The following is a 15785-nucleotide window of genomic DNA, read 5'->3' as shown; positions in this document are numbered from 1 at the left end:
CCCCTGCTCAGGGTCCTTGGGGAAAAGCAGGGGAGAAGATGAGATGGCATTCATTCCTGCTTGGTCATTAAGTTGCCTTGATGAACTCACATCATACTTAGCTACAGTAAAAGCCAAGAATTAATGCCTCCATTCCTGTTTTTATTTTATATGTTGGATTAAACAATAGCTTGTTCTGATCCTGGCAGTGTTATAAATTTTGATTTATTCCATTTAATTTCTTTCAATGGCCACTGAAATGATCTGCAACAATCATCCAAAATGCTCCATTTAAAGTGTTACTGCGTTGTTTAGGACTGTTGCTGTGGAATGTTGTTCCTTAACTCTTCCCTGTTAACTTTTATGAGGGATATAGCCATTGGAAGGGGTGGGAGGGATTCTGTCACACAGGAAGTATTCTATGTTTTCTTAACGGATAAATATCAAATGTCTCCTTTGTTTTGATTTATCTCAACAATATATCTGTCTGCAGTTCCCCCTCCCTTCCCAGCCCAAAATGAATAGTCCTGCTGTTGAAATGAGAGAAAGTATGTTTCTACGTCTTGAAAATAGAACTAAAAATACCTGCTTGACCTGTGGGCTTTCAGACAGCTCGCAGTGGTGGTTAACACGAGCCTCCTGCAGAGATCAAAGCCTGGCCCCATCCTGCTTGCAACACCGCTGTCAGTACCTTGTTGTTAGGCAAAAAGTGAGAGACTGTTCCCCTCTGCTGTGGAAAAGCAATGTTTATTTGATCTTGGCCCTCTTCTGAATAATTTTGCTAAATCTAATTGCTCTTGATGTTTTACTCAGTACATCATGGGCTTTTTCAGAAGTAGCTCTTTATGCAGTGGGTGAAGCTTCAGAATACAGTAAGGACCACTTCAAATATCTCTCATCAAGGCAAAGAACTCTAGATAGATTACTGCAGATCAATCTGTATAAACCCTGCATAAACACCGAGACTCTTTTAAGTTAAAATGTACTTTACGAAACCCTTATGTTGTGAAAGGTGAAATACTCTGCAATTATTAAGAGTTATCATGTGAAAAGACCTAGAGAGGGCTGTTTAATTCACTGGTTCCTGTAAATTTATGATGAAACAAAACATATTATTAAATTCTTTCCAGGGATTTATTACCACGCATTAAGATTTTATGTTACCACAATGTGAGCTTGCTGCATGTCAAATGCCAGCCCTGATTCTAACGGGAATGGTGCTGTTCCTGCCATGTGTTGCTTGACTGGAATCAAGAAACTTGACTTTTACTGACAGTTGTGAAGGGCTTTGCAGTGGGCTGAGACCTTTGGTCACTGCTCACACTTCTGCTGCCATGCACGCGATTTAAAAACTTTGCAGCACATCCCTAAGAGGTTTTCCAGTGAACCTACGAATGGGAACAACAGCTGGCAGGTGTTTTTCAAGTAGAAATCTCTGAAAACTGAAATTGTGCTTCACTGCTGTGTTCATAGTGTGTGAACATCCCACAGCAGGTGATGAGCAGGGTGATGGGCAATGCCTCCCTTTCCTGTGAGACTGGAGCTTTTGGGAAATACAGGTCCTCTTCCAAAGTCCACAGCAGGTTTGATGGGTGACGTAACCTCTGTGTTTTCTGTCCTACCGTTATTGAAAATCTCTCCTTCCTGGCCTTTAAACACCATGCTGGTATCCAGGATGATGTTCCAGTGAATCTGTGTCTGGGAGCAGAGGGTGCTTTAGGCAGATTCAGACCACGCAGGGGGCAGATGGGCTCCCCTGGGCAGGAGGACACCAGCTGCCCAAGCACCATTCATTCCCTCCTTACCATTACTTGTGCTGCAACCAGAGGAGCTGCTAGGTTAGGTGGGTACAGAGGAGTTCACCTGGGGAGGAGTGATCAGGAGCGATCTCTGCAGCAGCAGGAGCAGTTCCCAGCCCCATCTGTTGGCAGCTCTAGGAGTAAAACCACCACAAAGCAAGGAAGGGCCTTTGGTCCCACCTCAAACCCTCACCCTCCTTGAGACAGAACTGGGCTCGTCCCTTGACTTTATTTTTGCTTCCCTGTAGCCTGAGATGGCAGCAGCCAAGGTACAGAGGGAGAGTGGGGCTGCTCTGAGGTCACCTCCTTTCACCCTTCACCTGCACAGAGCCATTTGAAACTCCCTTGGCCCTTGATGGGTTTGCTTCACTGTCCCAAACTCCACTTCTCACCCCCAGCTTTCATCTTGTCCCCGTGTTCTCTCCTTCCATGGAGCTGCCTCCTGTGGGCCCTTTCTGCAGCCCCCAGCTGGTGATTATCTGGCAAACATTCTCAGCTTTCCTACTCTCTTGAAGACAGTTCTAGTGTACCTGTGTGGCTTCACCAATAACAGGGTGGTTTTTATATCTGTGTGTGCTGTTACTGTGCCTGGAGAGAGGATTTCGTGTGGATGAAATCAGTTCTGGACCAGCACAGCTGCCTGGGCTCTGGCTGTGATCAGGGCTTGGAGCGCAAGCAGATCTTTTGCTGCTTTCTGACCCCTGGGGAAAAGAAAACTCTTCCCTGCACTGAGCCTGTCTATAAAATGAATAAAGGAATTCAGATCAATAAAAGAAAATAGCAGCAGATCTGGAGGAATTCCCTAGGGCCAGAGGCAGCATCTCACATCCTTGAACATGGATTTGCTTCTGTGCACTTCCAGTAGAGCTTTTCCACTGCTGCTGGAGGCTGGACCAGGTTCTTCCTCTCCACTGCTCTGTCTGGGCTTGGCCTCTCTACAGGACTGAGTTTTCTTCTGAGGTGGTGAAGTGATCCCTCCTTTACACTCTTCCAGCTTTCACCTTCCCACTTCATTTAATGGGAGATTTATAAAGACAGAGCTCCTCTAGTCATCACCCTTGGCATTATTTCAACATTAGATAGAATTTGTGATTAAAATCATGACTCTGACACATTAAACCAAAGTTCAGTGTGAGAAAAGCAGCTTTATTTTATAAGTGTTATGATGAGTTCCTTTATTTCTTGGTTTTTCAAAGCTCCTCCCCAAAAAAACTTTTTAGTTTAAAGACTTTAAATTCAAAACATTTATTAATAATGTAAAGGGCTGCCTGTCACTCAAAAGCTATAAAGAAACTCTAAAATCAAAGTGAAATAGTTTCTTCATCAAAGAAAAAAAATCCAGCTACAACTCTGGTACAAGCTTTGGTGGTTCTTCGCTGTGTTTTTCAGCCCACTTAATAAATCCATACCGGAGCCAGTCCTCAGCACACAAATTTGGAGTCTGTCTCAGCTGCTCACTGCTAACCTGGATGGTACAGAGAACTACATTTTCAATTTTCTGCATTGTGTTTCTAGTGACATTCATGACTTATATGTGGGTTTCAAGCAATCAATTATGCCCAGCTTTTTAAAAAAGTCCTCAATTTCTGCTGCTTTAAAATATGAGTTACCTGGAGAGAGACACCTTCACTCACTGAAGGCCTGCAGCTCTCATAGGGCTCTTTAAGACCCAACACCTGGCTGGGTCTGGAACTGGCGCCTTTGAGAAACTCCACGTGTGATCTCCAGGTCTGTATTTACCGGGCGGTTTCAGGACCCATGGGCAAGGTGAGCACCGATGGGCACAGGAGAGCTCAGCCCCCGAACACGAGCTGAGAGCCTCTGGGGGAGCTCCCCTGAGCCAGGATCGGAGTGCAAGAAAACAACGCGGAGGCAACCTCAGGAAAAAAAGTGCCTGACAAAATGTTTTCCCTCGGTGGAAACCAGCATCAAGTTACTTTTCACTACTATTTGTTTGCCTTGGGAAGAGGGGCTAGGGATTTTCACCTTGTCCTTAGGGCAGCAATTTGCTCACCTTACACTTTCTAGTACTGGAAACATTTGTTCAGATCACTGTGTTTTCATTTGATTTGTTCTCTGGTTTCTGTAGGGGTTGCTTTTGCGTAAAATCCAGCATAATTATTGACACAATGTTTTCTGCACTGTAGATTATATCAACCTGCCTGGGACATACAGTAGAAAATTGGGGGGGTTATATTGCCTCTCCCAGGCACTTACTGGGAATATTTTTGGATAAGCAACAAAAGAAACAAACAAAACCCCCCAAATTAACCAAACACCCAAACCTTGCAAACACATAGCATTTTACAATACTGCATATGTAGCCAGAATTTGAGATTTAGGGGTTTTTTTCCCAGAATATCCTTATTATAGAAGAGTTTAGGCCACATACTTACTCTGCTGAATAAACTGGGTAGTGGAGAGGAATCTCCTGGCAGCATTTCAGTCACAGTCACTTCCCTCTGAACTCAGGGAAATAAAATCCAAGGTTGTTATGCTTATAACCACATTTAAGAAAGTGCTAAAGATTTTGAAGTGGGTTTTTTAATATTTATTTATTTTTGTGCATTATGTCAGACATATCACTGGGAGCTTTTTATGCAATAAGTAAGTTAAAATGCTGGGACACTTTTCACATAATTCTGTTGTGAATTGTGACATAAAATACCTTTCAGAATGGCTGAAAACATCTATTCTTTAGGTCCAGCAACAGTTAAACTCCTAGCTGGCACTTTGTGGAGACATTTTTTAATTTGTGACTCTCTTTGTGACCTGCATGAAGAGTGGAAATCATCAGAATGAATTTCCAGCACCAGGCTTCCTGTTTACATTGTTCAGGGGTAGTTACGGCTTGTTAACATGGGCTTGCTGTTCATGGCTAATGATACAATTGAGTCATCTCTGTGCAGTTCTCAGCCATTTAAAACTGTCGTAAAATAACCCAAATAATGGGATGATCAAAGCAATGCAGCCGGCTCTGCATGAGAGTGTGACTGCAGCATTTGCAACCATTACTACGGAGTACTGTAAATATATTCAGAAGAGTACAAAAGAGATATTCAGGTTACAAAAACTACAGTTCAGACCGGGATAGGATCATAAAATAAATATTCAGCTGTGCTTGAGGTCCTTGAATATTCCCCTAAACGCCTTTGGGTGACTGCTGTGATGTGCCTGTGAACAGGTACCCAGCTCTCGTTTGAGAATGAGGATTCATTAAAGCACCTCAAATCAAGCATACCAGAAGGGAGATACAAAGAATGATTAGAAGCCTTCACTGGGTTTTGTTGTTTTGGTCTTTTTTCTCCTTCCAGTTGGCTGTTTAAGCAGGTGATTCGGGTTTCTTTGTGAGATCTATGATGCATATGCTTTGCTGGGTCTGGATGGTTTCAGAGTGTGCTTTATTTTCCACAAAAGCCTTTTAGTTGTCATTGCACAGGGTGTTGCATAAGTCAATGATAAATCAAACTAATATATTTTTAAAACTAAGCATTAGGAGGTTTTATAGTTTAAAAGAAATCACAAAAAGCAAAGGGACTGATTTTTTATCACCTCCCCTTTGAGACCCAGTTTATTTCATCACTGGTGTGAAGCATGTAGTACAAAACAAGATGACCTGTTTTCATCCCTGCTATAATTCCACTCGAGTAAAAAGCCTTATGCCAGGGGTGAATTTGTCCCTATGTAAAAAAGGGCTTCACTCCTCCCAGGAGGAGACTGAAACTGGGTTCTGTCTGTTTTCAAGTCCCTTTATCTCACATCAAGAGGAGCTGATTGAACACAAGGAATTCCTAATATGAGTCACTTGTCATTCAAGCTCTTCTGGTTGAGGATACAGCATTCCCAGCTCTGTTTGGCGCAGCCAAAATCACCTCGTTCAGCCAGCCCAGGCACTGAGTGTAAAGCTGGCAACTGACCCACATGGGCTCCATGTCCGTGTGTGACAAACACTGCTGAAGGGGTTGAGCTGGGAATAGAAATAAATCTTAATTACTGGGCTTCCTTCTAAATACATTTGGTATATTGGGATGGATCTTGCAAGTTTCGCTCAGGAAGAACTCCAAACTAGGCTGCAGCAGCACAGCAGCAGTAAAACAATGATAGCATGGCTTTTAGATTTTAGTGGGCATTTACATGGAGGGGCTTAGATTGGTGTGTACTCCAGAACAGTACTGACTGGATAGATCTCTCAACAAATAAATGACAGTTATTTTCTTGGCATCAAAGTGGTGGTACTAAAATTCTTCCTCACTAGCTTATGTATATATATATAAAAAACAATTTTATAGCTGTTTTACATTACAGGGGAGTTTGCTTCTCTAAATAAGTGCAGTTCTTGTAGCTTTCTCCAGATCTTATCACAAAAATTCTTTGAATGTAACCTCTAAGTAGACTTTCAGTTTAATTTCTAGCCATCAGTAGGGGAAATGTTCAGTAGAGGCAGAGAGTGCCTTTTCTAAAAATGATCATACAAGAGAAGCAAGAGACAGGAAATATGTTACATGATGAAAGTCATTTTCCTTGTCACTTTTCCATTGTTTTCATTTCTTGGTGTAGTGAGAACCCTTCTAAAACCCTCTGAAACAAGCTGCCACTGCTGTTGCCATAGTTAGACGCTGTCAGTGTCTGAAAGGGACCTTGCTTAAAGGTACTGGGTAAGAAGAACTACCAAAATGTTCAGTCCTGTAATTTATTTCAGGTTGAGTTCAGGAATTTAGAGGGAAAATAAGTTATCTGAATCAAGCTGGAGTGATAAACCCTGTAAGTTTGCAACAAATCTGAATACTTTCTGTGTTTTCCTTGAGAAGAGCATTGGGAAGTGCAGATGTGAGGGTCGTTATCTCAATGACACTGCAGAAGTCTGGGCAGTTACAAAAGCTTCCTCACAGAATCAAACTGTCCTGGGAGAATCTATTTGCTGTTGAGGAGTAACACCAAAGAAATGCTTTTCATTAGGGAGCTGTGTGATACAGAATCAGCCTAACAGGAGGACTGGGCCTTTGAAATGTAAACAAAGTGGCTCCTCAAGGTAACATCCTCTGCCTTTAATTGAATCTGCCTCGAGAACAGCTTTCCTTGGCAGAAGGAAACAAACTTTTGCTGGCACACTGCTGCGCCCCTCCAGCTTCCACCTGACCACGTTTGCTATCAGGGGAGCTTGTAAGAAAATCAGTACTTTCACCTTACGCTGCTGTGACAAGGTTTGAGCTGAGCTGAGAGGTGCCGAGGTGTGAGCAGGAGGCTCCGAACGGCAGCAGCTCTGCCTGAACACCGGTGCTGGCCTTTGCACCACCGCCTGCTCAGTGCCAGCTGAGCACATCCTGCACCTTGCAGTTCATGCACCAAGCCCACCTCCGGTGATTCTGACTTCACAGCCCATGCCTGTCCCTGCAGTTCAGCCCCGAGGTCATCCCAGTCAGGGAGCCATAGCAGGGCTGATGGGATCTTTCTGCTCTGTGACTGTCTGAGGCCTGACCATCAACAGGTATTCGACCCCTGATATAGGAATAGTTATTTATGGGGATTTTTGTGTACAATCACAGCTTTACAGATTTAAAATAACCAAGCCCAAGTACTTGTACAAAATTACTCTACAAGTTTCTGTCTGTACCCTATGACAAAGAAGTAGGGATGTTAAAGACAGGATGAATTCAATTCTTTTGGATCTGGAGACCAAAAGTTTCATTTCATTTCATCAGCTGAAGTTTTCTCTTTTGTGGGGATTTTTATTCAGTGTGCAGTAAATGCTCCAAGCTCCAAGCCTTGGTGAAGAATGTGTTTTGACTAATTTCAGTTTTATGGGTGTCAGTTAAGAATACCATGTGTCTCGATGTCAGAAGCTGTTTCTTTGTACTTTGTGGCCTCATGGTTCACAGCTTGTCAGAGCAGGGGTGGTTTTGTCTGTCTGAGCTATATCTAATGTTTATTGGAGATTTTACACCTGGACCATGAAAGCTCCCTAACAAGCTGATTTCAAGCACAACATCCTCAGATTTTCTGTTTAATTCTTAGTCTCCCGTGTAAGCAGCAGAAGGGCACATGCCAAACCTGACAATGAATTCAAAAACCTATCTAGAACTAAACCCAAATCCCATACATGTAATGGGAAGGGATTTTCCCAGCATTCTCTTTCTCTCACTGCCATGGTTTACATCCTATTATGGATGGGAATGTGATTTCCCTTTCCTTTAAGTATGCAAAGTCTTGCTAGCAATTTTCTACTTTTCAGTATCTTCGTACTAAACTCAAGAGCTTTCCTGAACAGACTGGGAAAACAGTTTGTGAAATACAGTTTTCAGTTGAAACCTAAACTGGGAGTGAAGCAGAATCCTTGCTGTGTATTTCTTACAGTTGTCTGCAAAGGGGCTCCCTTGGATCACTGCCAGCATTCTGGGGGCATCTCTCTTTGGCTGGGAATTTAAACAGGGAAAGCCCACAGAAAACAGAATGTTCTTAGAGGAAGGAAATAGAGAAAATGCCAGAACATTCACAGCACTCTGGGGAGCACTGCCCAGGAATCTCTGCCTCGCTGGAAAAGCAGGAGCAGACAGAGGCTGGACTCAGCTAAGAGCTGCTGGGGAGACTGAACCAAGGCAGGTCCTCAGCTTCTCTCCCTGAGCAGCTCCGAGTGACCTTGGGCTGAGCATCTGTGCTTCCTTCTCCTGCTTGCACTGACATTGGGTGCCCTGCCATGAGCAGGAGTGTGAGCAGGAGGACAGCCCAGGGTGGTTCTCACCACACACCTGAGCTCAGCACCCTCGGGCTGATCTCCAGCACCGCTATTTCCACAGCCAACAGAATCCCCCCAGAGCGGAGGCTCAGATGAAGCATTTTGGTGTGGTGTTCCTGGAAGGGCTCTGTGGAACCCCACTCCTGAACCAGAACACCTCCATGGTGTGCTCTGTGCGTGCAGTGGGGGAAGGGGGATGATCAAAGGAGATGATGATCAAGGATCTTATTTCTCTGCCTTATCTAGTTCTTGTTGCTCCATAAATAATGCAAATGTAAGTGCAGTCACAGGGATCCCAGTCATCCCTCAGCTATGAATATATTCTAATAGATTTAGTCAATTATAACAAAGATACAAAAATATCAGAAGTCTTGATTGCATTAGAGCTTCTACAACAATTAAACAGCTCCAATAAACCTAAATTCTTCTTTGAAAGGTTTATTGTATGAACAGTAAACTTTGTACCATTCTGGGACCTGAATTAAAACCATCCGTTGGGCAGTGGCATTTCTGGATAGGAATGGGAAGGTGGGCAGTTTGAAAAGAAAGAACAAAGTCCTGGTTCCAGTGGCTTTAATTTGTGAAAGACCTTGTTAGGGCCATAAAACTTTACCAGGTACTGTAGTTGCTGAGTTTAAGGAGGGAGGTCTGCTCTGGCCATTCATACCTAGAGGTTGTTTCAATTCCCAGCCTTGAGGTTTATAGGCTGTCGTGTATTGAGCTAGTCCTGGACTGTGAGTTTGTTGAATATTTTGAGAGTTTGAGGTTGCCTTTCCTTTCCACCTTAGATTTTTAGTAACTACTGGAACCTGAAGCAGTTCTATTCAATCCACAGCAGCATTTTGTATATTCTTTTGGAAGAGAGAAAAGGTTTTGTTTTCTTTTTCTACCATGTAATAATTGAAAAGAACAAAGCAGTCAGGAAGCCCAGCATTTTTTTTTCCCTCTTTTAAGCACCATCTCCTTCTAATAATATGCTTAATATCTCTAGCATTCATCAAAGGATTATTTAAAAGAAACAGAGCCTGTAGGTGTGATACTAATTACATATGTGAAGATGGATGTTATGCCAGTGCTGAGTGTCTGGATTACTGGTGATGAATGGGAGAGGTAAGGCAAAGCCAAGGCCACACCAGGAAAACTTCTCTTCTGCATCTCAGCTTGCTCTTTGGCAATTGCACTCCCAGAGTTCACAAACAGACATTTGTCACACTCTGAAGTGCACCTTTAGAGGCTCTGAACTGTGGACAGAGACCCTCATTTCAGCAGGCTTTGGACAAAGCCCAAAGGCACAATCCAGTTCAGAGACAGGCAGAACACTGAGTCAAATTTCATAAAAATATAACATTTGCACAGAAAAACAGCCTGACAGGTCTAGCTCCTCAGCAATTGACTTTTTTTTGATAAATTTCACTGTTAAATGTCTCAAAAAGAGCAAATTCTCCCAAGAGCAATGCCCACAGCTGTCAGTGGTCTGACCCAGTCCTGCCTGGTGAAGCAGGGCTGTGCCCTGGCTCCTCACAGCTCCAGGGATGAGGAGACCTTATCTTTGCAGTGTGAGTGCAAAATACAGTGAGTGCACTTAGCCAGGAGTTATCCTCTGCTTTCGCGAGTGCAAGAGCTCACAAGGTGCTTCTCATCCTGGGGAAAAAATCCAACAAACTTCTTGAGTTTTCCAGGAACTCTTAAAAGTTTTGAAGTCAGTTCACAGCCAGTTAGAGCAAATAGAAAGATAAATCTCAGAAAACTGATGAAAAATAAAAAGACAACTTTAGAGAAGTTTCATATGAAACCTTTGGAGTGCTTTCCTGAATTCATGCCTTCTGCAACTACTCTGGCTTCAGAGAATTTACAGAAAAAGTAAGCTTGAGCCATTGTTTAGTACATCTTGCAGTGGCATCTTAAGCTGCCCCTCTGGTTCCCTTATCACCTGTGTGTAAGGAATCTGAAATCTGACAGTCTGTATTTAAAGTATTATTAATAAGACTTTTAAATTACACTTGTGCTTGAATGAACTAAATGCTTCCACATGACAAATTGATATGAATGGTTTTAATAAACAGAAAATGAGAAGTAGGCTCATCTGTCCCTGGGGGCTTAGCTGGCTCCATTCACTCTCCTTATTAAGCCTTGTCTGTAGGGCCCTGTTGTTTGCATTGATTGATTACCTGACTCACCCATAAACTCGGGGCTCCCCTGTGCTGCCGTTTCACAGGGCAGGGGGATCCCAGGCTCAAAGCACCTCCAGTAATAGAACAGATTAACTGATACTCCATGGAACAAAACTTGCCCTGGCTACACAAAACTGTTTCTCAAGGGAGACTGGACAGAAGCAGATGACTCAGAGCTCTGACAGCTTAGACCGTATTTTGTCAGGATAAAACGCTTCCAGCTCATTCATTTGGCAAGAGATTAGAAGCTAAACAAAATTAACTCCACACTTCTTTTGTTTCCCTCTTAAAGAACTTCCAAACAACCCAAACACTGTAATATAATAGTAATAAAATCAAACTGAACCATAGAAACAAGAGCAAGTATTCCTCCTTCCTTTCCCCTGTTACATATAGATATCCCCCACTCTGTAATAGCAGCCTTTGTTTGGAATGAATGTTATAAAGTTTATGACCTGTGTCAGCAGACATTCATCATAAGAGTGAGGAAGGGATGTGTCTGTCCTCTGCTTTACCTGTGAGCATTTTATAAACATTTGTTCTAGAACTGAAAGAAAGGTTCTGCAGGAGTACCTGGGGCAAGTAGAAATGGGGAGGTGATAGTAACTATTATTTCACTGCTCTGACATGGTAAAGTAAAACTGAAATTAACTAACCAATCTGATGCTAAATCTGTATTTACTCCAATAACATAAACTATCATCTAATTGAATTTCAAGTTGAATTTTTAATAAACCCAAAGCCAAGGACAGTGAAAACATAAAAAGCAATTTCTAGAGTTGATAACTGAAGAAAATTAGGATTGCTGGAACACCTTCCCATTTATGTCATGAACTTTGAATGGCTGCTTTTAATATATTCTGTTTTACAGACAGAATTTAAGAGGGACTCTTTTCTGATGGTGGAATTCTCCGCTGTGCATCACTTTGGCATTAGTTGAAAAGCTTAAGGGCTGCCCAGGCCTCGTTCAGGCCCTTCCAGAGAGCTGGTGTGAATTTACAGTAGAGGAGTTATGCCTGAACTCCAGTAGGCAATTTTAGATAATGAATTGCATGACTGGGGTTCTGCAGTCACAGCAGGATGGATGCACATCTGTGTCACTGCAGCAGAGGATGAACTGTCCCACCCAGCTGAGCAAACCAGCGCTGATTACACTGGGGGAAGATACACCATAATGACCTCAGATATTGATCTGCATATTGATCAGATTAGTGACTGATGGTAACTGTGGAAACTCTTTTGATTCCTTAAATCTTATCCACAGAGTAGGGTAGAGACATGCTTTTCCTACAGGTAACCAGAGATAACCATCTATCCTTACCCAAGCACCACGCACCGATTCTTGTTTCTGAGAGACCTCCTCTGTGGCCTGGGAGGGGAGCTGCATGCCCTGCTTTTCTGGACCTGTCACCCTGGAGCTCTGCTGGCTCTGTGGGCTCCAAAGCTGCATTTGAACATGACCTCTCCAGCTACAAAATGCTGACTGTGTAAGTCAGCAAGAGTTCTGATGTTGACTTCCATGGCAGCAGATTTGGCCTTTTTTGTCTGAAAGGCATCCCAGTTCCTCAGACGGCTCCTGCTCGTGGGGCTCGCAGTGCTTGGTTCACGCTTCCCTCGGGTCTGCTCCTTTATTATGCTCGGACAAAGAAAACATCAAACGCTATGAAATCAGAGATTTGTTATTTTACACTTGTAACATTCTCATTATATATGGGAGCACTTAATGAAGCAAGAGGCAAAAAGCGAGAGTATCAGGCAGACTGAAAATAAGTAGCTTGAAATCATAATCATTGGGAGTGAGTGCTTTGATATTTGGGTGGTAGCTTGCCAGCCAGCGCAGTGGAATGTTACAATGGAAAAGATGACAACATCAAGATTGTTGTGACAGCGTCTGATTGTTATTTGTGTGTAATTGAATGAGTAACCTAATCTTCCATGCTAACACACGTCAAAGGAACGAGGAATCAGTATTGCCAAAGAAGGCAGTTTTATCATTTCCGGACTGTCCTTCTTACAGTACAATTTTTGTACAAACAGCCATTAATTCCGTGTATAAAGTACAGGTTCAGCACAGCTCGTTTGCCTGCTCTTCATGTCTTTTCTCCACTATCCATTAGTTTCATGTTCTTGATCTGTGGATCACCAGTAGTGGGAGGATGTCGTGTGACACGATTTATTACACCCATGAAGAGACGTAGATCAGTTAATTATTGGTGAGATAAATGAAACTGCGCTTTCAGAGCTATGTCTGTGCAAAGTAGTGGCCAGTTATTTTCAAAACATTGTCCTGCCCTTTTCAAATTATATTTACCAGTTTAAAGCTGCAAACCACTTTAATAAGCATGACATAATCAATCCCAGACTAGCAAGAACTTCAAGTATCTACAAGTAGTTCACCCTTACCAAAAGACCCCGTAGGCATTTCAGTTCCTGACACATGTGCACATAGGTATTTATTTATAAAACACACATGGCTGTACATATGTTATAGGCATCTACATTACAGTGTTTAGGTAAACAGTTAATCCAGTTAGCCTTTGTGCAGTTGATGTGTAAACAAATCTGCATCCAGGAGCAGGCTTTCCATGGACAAAGGCTGAGCAGTTCACTTGAGAGTTAAAAAAGAGCTGGAGAGGGGTGCCCGTGGGTTTGAAGGGCTGAGCAGTTCACTTGAGAGTTAAAAAAGGGCTGGAGAGGGGTGTCCATGAGTTTGAAGGGCTGTACAGTGTGTGCACACAGCCACGGGGAATCCAAACACGTGCAAACAGAGCACACGTGTGCAGGTGTCACACTCACTGCTCCGCATGCACACTTGCACCCTTTGCAGCCTGTTAGTGTGCCCCGCTGGGTGCTGAGGGTGAGCCTGGCACAGCCTGGCACAGCTCGGTACAGCTTGGTACAGCCTGATACAGCTCAGCACAGCCTCATAACAGCCCAGCACAGCCCGGCACAGCAGAGCAAGGCAGAGCAAGGCAGGGCCGGGCTCAGTGGGCACTGGGGAGACAGAGACCCCTCAGAGCCAGGCCGGCAGGTACACAGGGAGCCTGGCAGGAACAGCCTCCCTGTGCGTGCCAAAGGGAATTCTGACAGCGGACTGGCACACCCACCAGGAACAAAGCTGCAGCAGGCACTGTCAGCTGCCCCGGGCCATTGCAGGAGAATGAAAGATTGAAAGGTGTGCTGCTGGGATGATTCATATACCTGAGGCTTAGACCAGGTGCTCTGCAATTAACTGCATTAACCTGCAGCTGGAGAGAGTTCAGAGCGAAGGTTAGCTATTCTCAGTTCAATTGGTTTGAAATCTGTACTGGGGATTATGTTCAGTTATTTATATGGCTGGGGGTTTTTTGTTTGTTTTTTTGGCTTCTTTTTCTGTCTGGTTCTGCTAAGAGGATATAAAAAAAAAAAAAAAGGGCGTGCTGTCTGTATGTTGAGGTCTAATAATATTTAATGCAGAGTATACAGCAATTCTCCTTCTAAACTTGGAGGGAGGAACCACAAAATGACATTTAAAGTTAGGATGGCATTTAGTTGGAATATCCACTGACTTGGGTAGGTGGAGGGAGAGAGACGGCTTTGAAAAGCAGAATGCTTACAGGGATAACCCTTTTTCAGTTTTACAGAACATGGCAGGGCTTAAAAAATGTGCCTGCCTTAGCACATGGACAGACTACATGATCTCTTTTGAAATCTGCAAAGGATCTTTTTACCCGCTGGGTTTAATTTCAGAATCCAGTACAGTCATTAAAGAAAATAAAATTATGTTTGTTCTTTCATCTGGAGCACAGAACAGTATCAATTTTTCATTCCCTCCTCCTTTGCATTCCCACTTTCAAAAAAAAAAAAAAAGATGTATAGATGGAGGAATTCACCCTATAGCTCCCCTAAAATTTCTGGTCTCAACAGCTGCTTTGAATTGATTCTGTATACATGGTTGCCTAATGTGTGCAGCATGTACCAGTGTTGCTGTGCTCTTGAACGGGAGACTGCCAAACTCAAATCTTTGTGCAGTGATCTGGCAGTGAATCTAGAAAGCTCTGGCAGTATCTCCCCAAATGTGTGAGTTTTCTAATCACTCTCTCGGATTCATGGGCATTCCAACACTGCCGTGTCCAAGCACTTCCCGTTCACCTTCATCAAACAGAATATTCTTCATGTAAAGACAGGGAAAACACAAAGTGAGACAAGGGGCTGCAGGACACAGAGACATTTCCAGCACTAATATCTCATTATACTTTACCATGCTGTTGTCTGTGCATTCCCTATCTGATACAAGTATTTCAGACTGAGCAAGTCTTTCCTCTCACTGTTTTAATCACTTCCATATAATAATAATTTAAATAAGAAAAAAGACCTCTGAACATCTAAGAGTGCTCTAGATGTAACACTTCCTCCCCATATTTCATACTGGTGTAACTCCACAGTTCAGGAGAGTTTTCTCTGCTTTCCTCTGTCCCACACTGGCAGTTTGTGGGTTGGAGCCAGATGGATTCTCTGTCAAATGCTTTAACATTTCTATCAAACTCCTGCTCTGGTGTGGGAAGTACAGCCTGGCCATGTTCTGTATGAGGATAAAAGAAGAGATTGGATTTGGTGACATCGGCATGGGTTGTGGTTTAGGCTGTGAGTGAATGTGGGGCTCAAACAGCCAACAGCCCCTCTGGCCCCAAACTCAGCCAGAGCCATCTCCCTTGTCCTGCAGCCTGACATTGAGATTAGAGGTTCTGCCACCAGCTACAATTCGGTTTTAGTGTCATCAGGTGAGGGAAAGGCTGGGCTAGAAACAGACCAGCTGCTTTTATAAGTGACCTTTGTGCTGATTTTGAGACACTTGATGTGCATGCCTTCACTGCTGGCTCCGTCCCTCCTGTGCCTCTCGTGCACAGAGCATCTCTTTTTTGTGATCTGGAAATAATAAATAGTATTCCAAACAATGGCATTTCAATTTCTCACTTTTCATGCTTCCGTCAGAGAATGTGTGATTGCCATCACACTCTCAAAATTCAAATGCCAGATGGAGAATGTGCAAGGGCGACTTACAGCAATGACTAAACCCACATCATACATCCCTGCTACCTAAGGATGTCAAAAGGATCAGCAGGTCAG

Source organism: Hirundo rustica, chromosome 17 (genome assembly GCF_015227805.2).
Source record: "Hirundo rustica isolate bHirRus1 chromosome 17, bHirRus1.pri.v3, whole genome shotgun sequence".
NCBI classification, from domain to species: Eukaryota; Metazoa; Chordata; class Aves; order Passeriformes; family Hirundinidae; genus Hirundo; species Hirundo rustica.
This window is presented reverse-complemented; position numbering follows the sequence as displayed.